Source organism: Pimephales promelas, chromosome 18, assembly GCF_988280905.1.
Source record: "Pimephales promelas chromosome 18, fPimPro1.hap1.1, whole genome shotgun sequence".
NCBI lineage: Eukaryota > Metazoa > Chordata > Actinopteri > Cypriniformes > Leuciscidae > Pimephales > Pimephales promelas.
In genome coordinates this window covers 21639917-21653658 of record NC_142786.1, presented here as the reverse complement: position 1 = coordinate 21653658, position 13742 = coordinate 21639917, and positions in this window count along the sequence as shown.

Below are 13742 nucleotides of genomic sequence, written 5' to 3'. Positions count from 1 at the left end.
CGCGAGGAGGATGAAAGTGAGAGCGGGACACACGCGAGGAGAGGGAGGGATGGATGGCACGGACACCAAATTTAGCAGAAGGGATTCAGTTTGTTCAGTCTGTTTTGCCCCAACAAACCTAAACACATTTTATTGCACCCCTAAAAAAATCACAGAAATTAAAAAAGATCCATTCGTGTGGAATCATCAAACATTTACAACTTCGGATCAATGTAAACATGCACTTATATCAAGAAGAGAATCAATCAAAAGGCCATCTTGTTGATGTCAAGGCCAAGATTAACCCTCTCGAACAGGTGCTGGGGATGTGTTGTACAGTATTATAAGCTCTGCACACGTGCCTCACTACATGCCAATGTTGTGTCACCTACCCATAAGGACAATAGTAAAATAAGAATAGCAGTCTCGAATCACTCTCTTATATGAACAACAGTTTGAGAATGCTTAAGTTATGCGGTGTTGATGGTTGATGATGGAGCAGAGAAGGGGACATCAACAATCAATACCTTGCATTTAGTTTATGTGATTTTACGCAGACCGTCCTAATGGCTTCGGCTGTTGCTGCAATGCTTTAGAGCAACCGTGGAATGCATTAGTCTTTTGCCTCTTAAGCCGTGCTTTATTCCCTGCAAGCACTCATACATTTCTTTTGCATGTTTTGATCTTAAACTAAGTGACATTTCAATGCACATTCCTTCACTTGATTTTAAAGCTGTGGGGTGAACTGCACAAAACGTTGTGTGCAAATGAGCGAGAATAAAAAAACAAAGCATGAATATCAACAAATTAATTAAAGTCATTAATAACTTATCCATCCATTTTGTCTGGAAAGAAGCTGAGTAAAAGTCTACTCCGATACTTAGGGTTCAGATATTTCTCAGAATCTCAAGCTGTTACTTTCAACATCAGATGAAAAATGATAGGCAAAAGATAGTGTACACTTACAGCATTCCTGCAGCTCACACAATAGAGCATGGCCTCATGGGATAGTAAAATGTCCATCAAAGACTCACTTCAGAATCTCGCTTGAAGTGGGTCATCCAGGTATTTTTCACCAACAGTTTTTCAAATCCTTCGGACATACTACTCTGTTGGCGTACTGTTTTATATAGTCTGTTTTATATAGTCTTACTAGGAAGGATTCGATTTCAGACGCTAGTTAACGTAACATGTTTTTGTTGTTTAGACGCAAATGCTCAGTTCTTTCTTTTAATATATAGATTATTTACATGTAGAACAAAATATTTCAGGGGGCATGAAAGTTTTGTGAATATTACTAAAAACTGGCGCTCAGTGGCAACTAAACTAAAACTATAATACAAATACGTTGCTGGCGGAGAGTTAGGGGCACTGTAAAAAAAAACCTGGTTGCCTTAAAATTAAGTTCATTGAACTGGAAAAAGTGAGTAAATACAATGAAGGAGATTAATTTAACCATCAGAAACTCAAAATTATATGTTATCTCAACTAAACAAATTATTAAAAAGTTGATTTGAAAAAAGAAAATATGTTGTGATAACAAAAAATCATGAAAATATTTTTTACAGTGCATCTCAATCAACTCCCTATGTTGTGAATCAGTATATCGTGTACATGAATTCAGGCACTGGTAAGGACCCGGGCTCACTCCGATGCTCCTTGGTTTTCACAGTGCACTGTGGGACTTTTTAGGGAAGCAAAAGTTTCAGTGCACTGGAAGGATTTTGTGATTGAGACGGCTCTTAAAATGGCCGACTCCCTGATCAGTGCCCTGAACTTCAGAGCTAACTGAGATGCACTCATTTTTTACCTTTTTATTATTTTAGCTGACGCTTTTATCCAAAGCAACTTACAATTGCTATACATGTCAAAGGTCAAACGCCTCTGGAGCAACTAGGGGTTAAGTGTCTTGCTCAGGAACACATTGGTGTCTCACAGTGGATTCAAACCTGGGTCTCTCACACCAAAGGCATGCATCTTATCCACTGCGCCATCACCACCCCTTAATTATTTGAGGCAGGTTCTCAACGGGTGTGTTTACAAACCCTGGTGTGATTGCTCATCTGAATAAGTGTTATCATCTGAATAAGTGTGAATATTGTCATCTGAACCCTGGGGACACCAAACAAGGGGATCGAGACGCTGAAAAGATGAGTTTTGGTCCGCTTCCAAACAAACTCTGGTGCGGCTTGAATGAAATACGAACGCAAAACAGGCCAAAGACATGTAAAATAACCAAAAACAGGACATGATGTCACAAGATGTGACCTCAAAAAGCCCAGAATGCACAAGCATGCCTGTTTTTCTCATCATATTTGCGATGTTGCCCATCACAGTTCAGTACAGGCGTCAGAACCGCGTCTCCTCGCAGCATATCTTGGTTTGTGTGTGTGTGCCGGAGGGATTCTTGACGCTGTTTTGACTCCTTAAGACATATTATAAGCTCTTCACGAGTTCTCAGCTGGTCAAAATACCATCATATGTGGCTATGAGTTTACAACGAGAGCATTTATCCCTGAACACAGCGTTGCTCTGGATGTTTGGTGAGTTCTGTCACAAAATATATGTAATAAAAGCTGACAAATCAGGTTGTGTCTTAACACATCCCTATGTCTTAAGGTTTGGTGTTTAAATGCCAATGTGAACAGTAAGTGCACCAGGATTAAATGTTTTTGGGGTTTTTTTTGGTCCAAACAAACCAAGCGAACTGAACTACAAGTGTGAACACGTCGAAAGAAACCAGTATGGACATCTGCATGTGACATGACAAGACCAACCTCGGTTTTACTTAATCACATATCATTTCTTAAATTAGAATCCGTTTAGTCCATATGTAAGTGCAGGTGACCCACAAGCTCACAGGATTCATTTCAGACGTGTCACAGGACAGAATCGATCATTCAGGGGAACAGACCGAGTCCCCTCCTAACAGCAGCAATTTACACGAAAACAGACTGATGATACATAAGCATCTCAAACCACCAGCCCTGGATTCTGATAACACACACACAGCAGCTGGGCAAGGTCACTGGACTCACAGGAGAAACACACACGCTTCTTTGAGGGCCAAATGTCACTGCTGAGGGGAATCTTCTGAAAGACATAAACACCTTCTCGCCTTCCTTTGGCGCACGGGTGCAAATAGACAACAAATGTGATGAGGCGATATGGGAAAACTTGGAGCTCTTTACACACACTCACAGTACACATTCACTCACAACCCAAAAAGCTCTGTGTTATCCAAGACTGAACGGTGAACGCCCACTGAGGGACATTAGGAGAACTTAAAAATACACACACATCAGCAGGACTGTAGACCTCAGGCCCTCACTTCCGCTTCGCTCTGTACAACACGATGCTCAGCAATGTTTCCCACACCAAAAATACTTCGTTTGGCTAAATATTTGTTCACCAATACTTTATTTTTTTACAGTGGGGCTCAGTCAACATGTTAATGTTAATTCTAAGGTGAGTTGTGAATATATTGAGAGTTTTATCTCTAAAAACTGTTTAGCAAATAATGCTAGTAATGGGGGCATTGACTAAGTAAAAAGAAATTGCTAGTTTATACCACTAACAAGACTCAAAATAGCCCCACACTAACACAGTAACATAATGAAGGTCCATACATGCAAAACGAAGCATTGAAAACTTTGTAAGTGTACAGACGTTTAATAAGAAGATACTTTATGAAGACAATTCACTTCGTGTATAGGCTACAGACAGCAGCCATCTTAGAAAATAGTCTTGATAAGTCAATCCCCGAACGCCGTTCATACAGTTCAGAAGTTTGCTGAACTTCATACAGTTCAGCTCACTCAGCACGATGTTCGTGGTTTGACTTGTCGTGACTGTTTTCCAAAGATGGCTTCTGTCTGTATACACGAAGTGGACTGTCTTAATAAAATATCTTCTTATTAAACGGTCTGTACACTTACAAAGTTCTCAATGCTTCGTTTTGCATGTATGGACCCTCATTATGTTACTGCGTTAGTGTGGGGCTATTTTGAGCCTTGTTAGTGGCATAAACTAGCGATTTCTTTTTACTTTGTAAATGCCCCCATTACTAGCATTATATGCTAAACAGTTTTTAGAGATAAAACTCTTTACATTCGATTATCATGAAAACAAATCTCAGAGAACGATTGACTAGGTACCAATGTTTTATTAGACCATAGGTTCATTTTGCGCCAGAGTTCTCCTTTAATTTCGCTAACAACATGAAAAAGGATACAATATAGTGTAACAAAGACCTGAAACCTTTAAGTATAAGTTGAGATCATTTGGACTGTGACTATTCATATATGACTTATTCTCTATGGGTCAGACAAGCATATCCACAGTCTGTGGCAAGACTTAAATCTACCTCTCCTGAACTTTCATGTCCATTGCTTCCTTTTCCAAAATGATGTCAGGACTGTAGTGCAGGCCAGAAGCTGAAACAGTAGCAGGGTTGTATCTTCTGCGAGTGTGTTTCCAGGACCTTGAATGAAAGAAACCTTTTGAAAGACCTGTGAGGGCTGAGACACCTTTTCCTCAGCCAAATACAAGGCCCTTTGTATCTAAACTCCTTAACCAACCAAAGTCTAAAGCACCCTTTTGTTTAAAACATTGATCACATGTGCACCACAGAAAGTTAAAAGAGGAAGACTTCGCTCTCCAGTTCATGCCCTCCTGAGTCACTCATTCTCAGCCTTGATGCACAGACACTTCGCCTTTAAAAGCACGGCTCACGAACCCAAGCCACGAGGACCGAACTCGGACTGTCCACAAGATCCTGCAGATACAGACTCTGACAGCAGTGTTTGCTCGGGCCGGTTATGCCTTTTCAGACATGTGTACAACCTGTAAAAAGAGACAGATTGCTAAAGCTTTGTCTCAAAACAAATAGGTCAGTCATTCACAGATTCCAGAACTGAACGGAGGGAAAACACAGGATTATCCTCGAGATATTTCAGCGCTACTGAGATTCCGGTTCAGAGTCCAATCGCTTAATCCAACAGCTTTCTACTTTAAAGAGGATCTATTATGTTTTTTCTTTTTTTACATGTTCAACTTTCTTTAATGTGTAATGTTGCTGTTACAGTTATTTTCTATATCAGTGTCAGTGTTTCTGAACTCAGAACGCCTCCATTGCAGTCTCGAGTTTTCGTCTGGGAACAAACATGTCACAATATTCCTCATTTAAATAATTCCCGCCCATATGCTGAATAAAGGGGTGAGGACTGGTTGAGTTGGTTAGTAGTGTGTTGAGTGTGAAAAGATTATAGCATGCATAAAAGCCTTAGCTACATCAAAAGAAAGACATTGTCTTATTTGTCTAAAGTTTGCCATATTATATTTAATATTCCTCACCATTTTCTTTACCTGTTTTTTTAAAACTGAGATTTGAGTCCAATATTATACCAAGATAATTGAACTCATTTACTATTTCTACACTGTAAAAAAATATTTTCAAGATTTGTTATCACAACATATTTTCTTTTGTCAAATCAACTTTTAAAAGTGGGGAACTATGACGACAAAGAGGATAAAACACCACCCCCACAGAAGATGATCAACGCCTGCTTCACCACGGCAGGTTTAGCCCCGCCCACCGATTCGTGCATTACACACATACTGTAAGTATCATACATGTACATGCTTACCTCGTGATGACAAACTGGATCGCTACGGAGCAATACAGAATATTGTGCAGTGCCTGGTTGTGCAAGACAGTCGCTGCATAAGCTTCCTGTGGATTCCAATAGGACTGCATGGATAAAATTTATTTTTAATGACGTTCCAGCTGATGAGGTAAAACATCGTCGTCTGTTCGCTTCATTTCACTGAGGATTGTTTTGTCAACAAGACTGGATTTGCAGACCGATTAAGAGTAAAGAACAGTGCTGTGCCGTCTATATTGGATCTGACAGGAATATTGTGCAACACACGGACTCTGGGTTGAACAATCCGGATCCGGTTGCCATTTGACAACATAGGACGTTTTCCCCCACGTACACCGACGGGTGAGTGAAACTCATTATAATATGCAAAACTGTTCTGAACTGAACATCCCCGCAAAGCAGCAGTAAGATAAGCAGAAACCCACGGGTCTTTCGAGTAGACGCACCGGATCTCTGTTGTCTGATGGTCTGTTTGCATATCACAGCGCGCCCATAACTCAAAACAGATGAATAAATTGCGTGATAGCCGAATAAGTTTTGATGAAAACTTCCCGCTCGGATAAATAGCGGGAGAGGATCAAAATGAAAACAGTTTTGTCCCTAGTCCTCGTAATTGCTTGAATTCTCGAAGCGTAGCTGATCAGCGTGAACAGTTCTAGACACCACACGTACAGGTAGTGCAATGGTGGAAAAGAGTAGTGTAAAAAACATACTACAAAGCATAGGTCCCAATTTCTCATTTATAAAATATTTAACTCTGCTTAAAAAAATTAAAACAGCCTCAGACAAGAGTGCGATTAAACAAAGAAAACGGCCGGTTAGTTGGAGAAACGGGGAAGTCCCAGCACCTGCCAAGATGCGATCCGTTGCCAGCGCCATTTTTTTCCCTTGATCAATTTCCCAAACACGCTCGAAGGGGTTGACCAATCACAGCGCAGTGATCCAGCTGACCAATCAGAGCTTGTTGTGCTTTTCAGAAGGAGGGGCTTCATAGAGACAGGAACTAAACAGAGCGTTACTGACAGACTGGGCCGCAACAATAGCCGCGTTTCCACCGCAGGAACTTTCTCCAGGAACTAGGAACTTTAGGATGGTACTCATACCCCTTACCCCTGGGGTATGTGATTTGCATAAAGGCCGGCAGATTTTGAAAATGCACAACTCATAAGGTCCTCTCTCCTCCAACGCTGGCCCTGACTCATTCAAAAAACATGAACACGCAATCAAGCACGAGCAAAAACTCAGATGCATAAATACAATCGCTCACATCAGTTTCCTCCCCAAACAGGTTGTTTAGCTAGTTCTACATGGGCTATAACGTTAGAACAGATACAATTCTCAAGCGCATATCGTCAGTAAAGACAGTTCCCTGATTCGTAGTAAATACTACTGGTCAAATCAGCTTCTCACCTGTCAAGCAGAAAAAATGCCACAGCCGCATCTGTTGGTAGTAGAACGGGAGACGCGCGCGAGGGGGGTGGAAGGAGGGGGGCATGGTTAGACTGTTTGATTGATGCATTTTCTGTCCAATGATTCTAGATGGTTCTTGAAAATTATTGGCTGGAGTTTTTCACGTCCTGGCCGTTCCACAGGTGATTAAATTGCTTAATTTTTTTATTTCAGTGCTTCTAATTTACAGCCAGTAAGTGGGTTATGAATACACTCTCAGAAAAAAAGGTACGAAAGCTGTCACTGGGGCGGTACCTTTTCAAAAGGTACACTTTTGTACCTAAAGGGTGCATTTTCTGACAGTGTAGGATTTCAAGTGATTTTGAAAAAATGGTCAAAAAAGAAAATCACATACCCCACCTTAAAAACGTAAAAAGCACTCAAAACCACTCAAAACGAACGCGCAGACTGGGAGAAGCAATCGCACGCAGTTCAACGTCACCAGACTAATTTACATAATCTTCCCGGTACTTTAGTCCACGGTGTAAACGCAGTAAGCAACCGGTCTGGGGCAAAAAAAAGTTCCTATCCACAAGTTTCCTACGCCCCATGAGGTCTTGCGTCAAAAGTGGGCGCGACTTCCAGTTCGAAGTAAACAAAGCGTGACTTGACATGCTTAGACTTAGACTTGGGAGTACTATAATAACATTTTTAATAATCAATACTCATCAAGGCATGGTGACAGACAGTTGTGCGAGCTGACAAACAATTAAAATAAAAAATACACACTTAGTCATTGTGCTTTACAATTAATTTCAAAATTATAAATGAATGTGCTACTTGAATACATTAACTGGCACATTTGGTATTCTGTCAACACAGGCTTTGGTCCTGAGTTTAGGTGTAACATCAGTAGCGAACAGCCAATCATATGCTGATAGAGTTTATAGAATATTAAAAATTTAAACAAATGTACACAGGAAGATTCGTCGTCTTTTGGGAGGTGATGGAAACTACAGTCGTTGGCAGGATCAGAGACGGGCTCTGGCAGGATGACTCTGATTTCGTTTTCAGCTTATGTTCAAAACCATCACGTTTAAGCCACTGAATTAGTTTAGTCCGGTTATACATACAACCGCGAACAGCACATGTTGTCCCTGAGCTCCGTAACGACATCTCTCATAAAGATTGGCGTCTTTAAATAGTAAAATAATTCTCAGAAAAACAGCTAGCCTCTTCGCTAACTAACACACAAAATACCATTGGAATGCTATTTCCGCCGCCTCACCGGAAGTTTCACCCACTTTATTTTTTACAGGAGCGCCCCTCGGAAACTTGTGGATAAAAAAAAGTTCCTGAGACAAATAGTTCCTGGTCATTGTGGTGGAAACGCAGCTAATGTGAAGTAAAAAGTTTTAATTTTAACTTTTAAGCATGAATTCCTAGTATAGCCCAAAAACAAGATCAAGAAGTCTTTGTAAAAGGGCATAAGAGGTCCTCTTTAATTTACCGAAAAATACTAGGCAGGCTCCTCATAAACTAACACTTCTCCCATCATAATGTTTTGTGCATACATGGAGAAAGAAAACACTATTTACCATTTTTATCAGCATTATACTAGTTATCAGCTGATTTTCACGATTTTATCAGTATGGTTTATTGAGAATGAGGAGTTGACGTCATTTTACAGTGCCCCTTTCCTACATTGTTGGTAGGATAGGATTCCCACGACAAAACAGTATTGATTACGCGTGTTTTTAGCTCGGTAGTAGAGGAGTTTCTCGCAATACCGCACTGTTTTACCATGCCTGGAAGTAACTGCTGCGTTAAAAACCGATAAAAACCCTGGTAACCGATAGCATCACCTACCATCATGGCCGACCGGCTCAGACCCCGCCCAAATAGGCACGTGACTCCTCATTCTCAATATTAGATATTTATGTCCTTATTTTTACATTTGCCATCATAACGCTCACTTAAAAACGCCAATAATGAAACAAATTAAATCTTTAGATAATCTAAAATTGTCCCCCTGTGATTTTCCCCGGTAAAATATGCTTTAATGTCTAAATGTATTTGTAGTTTTCTATTTTTAAATGATTTAAACACAACTGTATAGAATTTTTAAATCAATTATTTATTGGTCATACATAGTCTAGATTATATGTAATACCACATGGATGGTTCACATAACTTTTGCGTGCATTGCCTATAAAAATATATTTTTTTCTTGTTGTAAAGCTGTTTTGTGAAATGTGTTATACAAATAAGTGAACAAAAAAAATTATTGAATAAAGTTTATGTTTTACACAGGGTCCAGCAGTAATAAATCAGTGTAGGAGATCTGAGATCAGTAACCGAGGGTCATGTGAGGAATTTAGAACCACATCCAAAGCTGAAGCCTGATCCGCTGGGTTTCCCCTTTGAAATGATGAGGCGTCTAAACCGTCAACACTGTGGCTGTGCCAAGCTAACAGCTAGAAGTGCTTTCCTGATGACAACAATAGGCTGGCATAAGGTCACAGGCTACAATAAAAAACATGTTATACTCATTGCAATGTCTTATATCAGATGAGTTACATTGTACATGATTTTGGTGGTGGTGTTAGATTAACAAATCTCTCATGGACTCTCATGACCTGTCTCTTCTAATCTTTTGGATGATTCCTTGACCTGAAGAAACTCAACAGCCAAGACAAACAGAGTTAATAAATCCAAGTCATACCAGGATTAGCTACAGATATTCACCAGGCCCCATATCGCAAATAATAAGGACCAATCCTCACTCATTAATGCAGTAATTGTTCACCGCATAAGACGATTAGGCATGTCCAGAAGTGAAACTCAGGCCTGACAGATCTAACAGGAAGTGTAGGCTTGTTTGTGTGCTATAAACTTAAAGAATTGCAAAACCAGCCTTTTCCATCTGAATGTTCTGGGTGTTCATAAAAATATTATGGCCTAACAGCTGTCTCTCAGGGAAAACCAGTTGAACGTTTAGGATGAGTTCCTTGGTATTGCTCAAAGTTTGGGATGAATAAACATTCGAAATTCTAATCTTTTAACTTTTTCTCCCCCAGTTCCGTCCTAATCACGCCTTCCTTTCAAGATTTATGCCGGATAAGGAATGGAGCCTGAGCTCACAAAGCTTTAGAGCTCATTGACAAACCCGTGACTCAACCTCCACAATTTTCCATTAACAAAAAATATGAAAAATATAAAGTCTGTTTATTTGATTTTGCACGATATGTTGTGACACACATCACGTTAATAACAGATCCTGTTAGATTCGTCATCAGCGAATTGTTTATAGCCGATCAGCAAATCCGATCTGAATGATCTGAAGTAAAAATAATAATAATAATAATAAATAAATAAATAAATAAATAAAAATCAAACATTAGACATAGCATTAAAGCAATATATACAAATATGGGGAAAATAAAACAAAAATGAATATACACAGATATAGAAATAAATTGCCAGGGTAACATTAAAAAAACGCAGTGCATTCACCCTAAAGAGGACATAAAGGATGAATAGAGATAGTTTTCATTGCTTTGGGGTGAACAGAACTTTGGATAATTTCCATGTATCTGTCTAGAGTAGCTAGATCATATTTGAATAGAGAAAATAGAGGTTTAAAGCAGTACATTTTTGCTCATCCGAAGTGAATTCGAAGTGGTAACCGATTCTTTTCCAGAAAATGAACCAATTCCTAATGAGCCGAAAACTGAAGAATGTTCTAGACCATTTCAACTGGGGGGGCCAAGCTGGGGCCAGTTGTACTGTTAGAGGGGCCAGTTACATTTAGACCTTATCATTTTCTGCACTGCACTGAAGGCATAAACAAGCAAAATACCATGTTTATAATTATCCAACAATTTGCATTTCCATTATATTTTTACATTTACATTACATATTCAGTATCAGTCACAGTAGCTGTATTTTAATTTCTATTATATTTTTTTTACATTTGAATATATATACAGTATATATATTAACTCTAATCTACGATATTTGTGGTTTTTTTTTGTTTTTTTGTAAAAAGATCAGCAAATTATCCTCTAAACTGGCCTTTTTAGGGGGCTTTCAACCTCAGGGTGAATGAGTTTTTTCATAATTGTTTTTTTTCCTGACATCTTTGAAAGACAGAAGCAATAATTAATGCATCCTTTCCAGGATATAATTATAAAATATGACATGATTTTAAAAGTGACCTATAAAATCGACTATGCAATAAACTTTAATTTATCTAGTGCTAATAAGATTATTAAGCCTATTTGGGGAGAGAGATGTTTATAATGTGTGTGACAATATGTCAGTCATCGTGTATTAAGGAAAATATGATAGGCCTAGACTGCTTGTTCTGAGCAGGTGTTGTCAGGCTGTAAAACTGTTGTCTAAGGGGCCGTTTCCACCTGGCCACTTCATGCGTTTTCTGTGATCGGATAGCTATTCGATCCTGAAAAGACCAGGTGTAAATGCCCCCCGAAACGCATTCGAGACGGATTTGAATCCGATCGCCCAAACCACTTCAGGAGGTGGTCTGGGCCGCATTCCAGACGAAACTGGACAAGTGAAAATGCATCTGGTTCTTGAAACCACATATGCAAATGTTACTACTCCCAAAAATGCTAAAAAATAAACGCGTGAGAGCGTGTTACAGGCTATATGTCATGTCATTTTAGTCAGATATGACGACGCTACTGTGACGCGCATCACCTCAGATGAGCAGCTGAGCGCCTCAAGCCAACGCGCCGCAATCTATCGCAAATCAAAGTGAAAGTAGGCTAGCCTAAGTCGCAGACGCTTACCACTACCATCTTCATTAAAAGTAAAGAAACGAAATGATCTTACCAGTTCTGTTGCCGCTCTCCCTTATTGCTGTCTTTGCTGATTTTGAAATTAGCCGATGATTAATAAAATCCAGCTCATAGGCTATCTGTTGCTTTCGGTGACGTGCACTTCATTAAATCCGCATATAGCGCGGGAATTGAAGATCGGATTTATATCCGTTTTGCAAAAACACATTTATGTGACCAGGTGTAAATGGAATCGTTTTGATAAATCAGATAGCTATCCGATCTGAGAAAACGCATGAAGTGGCCAGGTGTAAACAGCCCCAAAGTTACAGACTGATACTAATTAACTGGGAAACGTTCTCTAACATCAGTCAAGTTGTCATTGTTTTTGTCAATTTGTTGTAACATTAAAACAGGAGATCATGCCTTGATTAGTGATTAGTTTCATCTGTGGGACGGGTGAAGAAACTTTCGGAAGATGATGTAACAGAATCATATGAACAATTCCAGGATGTCCTTTTTTTCATTGGTTATTGCGTTAAATTTTACCCAGATACAATAGTGCCCTTTTCTGATCGGCTATTAAGTAGCCCTTCTCTTTTTTTGATTGGCTGATACGTGGCAGGGTCGACTGCTGAACTCCATGCGAGACGCGCTTGATAGCGGCGCGGCCAAAGAAATTGCATTAAATATATTAATTATATATTCGTTTTTCCGCTGCCGCATGAGAAATACAACGTGTGACGGGAGTGTGTGACAACAGACTGAAACGAGTGACTGTCACGCTCAATGCATAACACTATAAAAAAATATTTCACCCTGACTCCACATTTAGGGGGGCCGCAAGGGGGTCCAAGCTTGTTGTCGCAGGGGCACTGGCACCCCCGGGCCCCCGCCTAGAACCGCCACTGGATGATAGAAGAATCTGATAATATAAATTATCAGAACTTTTCGTATCTGACTCTCAGAACTGCAAATAAAACACATATTAAATATGTATTGTTTAATGCCACTGCAAAGTATAATTAAGATGTAATTTACATGTTTTCATGGCAACAATTAACAAACTGAGACAAGTGACAGTAAAACATGTATTATTAAAACGTAAATAAAGAAAATTTGCTAATATGAGGCTTTATTTGAGCGTTTACTGCGTGTAATATGCCACATTGGGTTGTACAGATCGGCTTTACCTGTGTTTAGAAGTTGTTCTTTGAAACGAACCGTTTGAAAGATTCGAATCACGCTAATGAGTCAGAGTTCGGATCCCAAACGCACTGCCTTCAGTGACTGAGCTCGTCCGGTTGGAATGACGCCACCGTGTGGTGAAGATAAACACTATCACTCTCCCTCACCGAGCTCTGACGTCAAAGCAAATCTAATGTTCTCAGTTAAAAATAAATGTACTCAAAAGTCAACAACGTAATAAAACATTTTTTTTTTTATATTTAATGCCTTTATTTGGTTGGCAATTCGGACATGACAGGCAAGAGTCAAACACATCTCACACAAGCACACCATGTGTAGGAAGCAAGTGTGCTTAGACTATATTTAAAATGTAATAATAAAACTAAACTATATACTGTGGGAAAAAAAAACACACACAATTTCAATCATTTTTGGGAGTTTTTATTTTCTCACAAACCAAGGTCTGTTTACAAAACAAACAAAACAACAAAAATAAAATTTGCACCTACTGTAGGTATTGCATATCATGCTGGGAGTCATAACTACATGCAAAACAACATGACCAACAATTATAATATGAAAAAAAGCAATAAAAAAAAGAGTTGGTATTAAAACAGTTTATATAAAAGTTTTTTTTTTTATTTACTTAAATTGTTTTATAAAGTAGGTAACAGTGGAGCAGTTCAATTGAAATGGGCAGAAGAAGTCTCTTTAA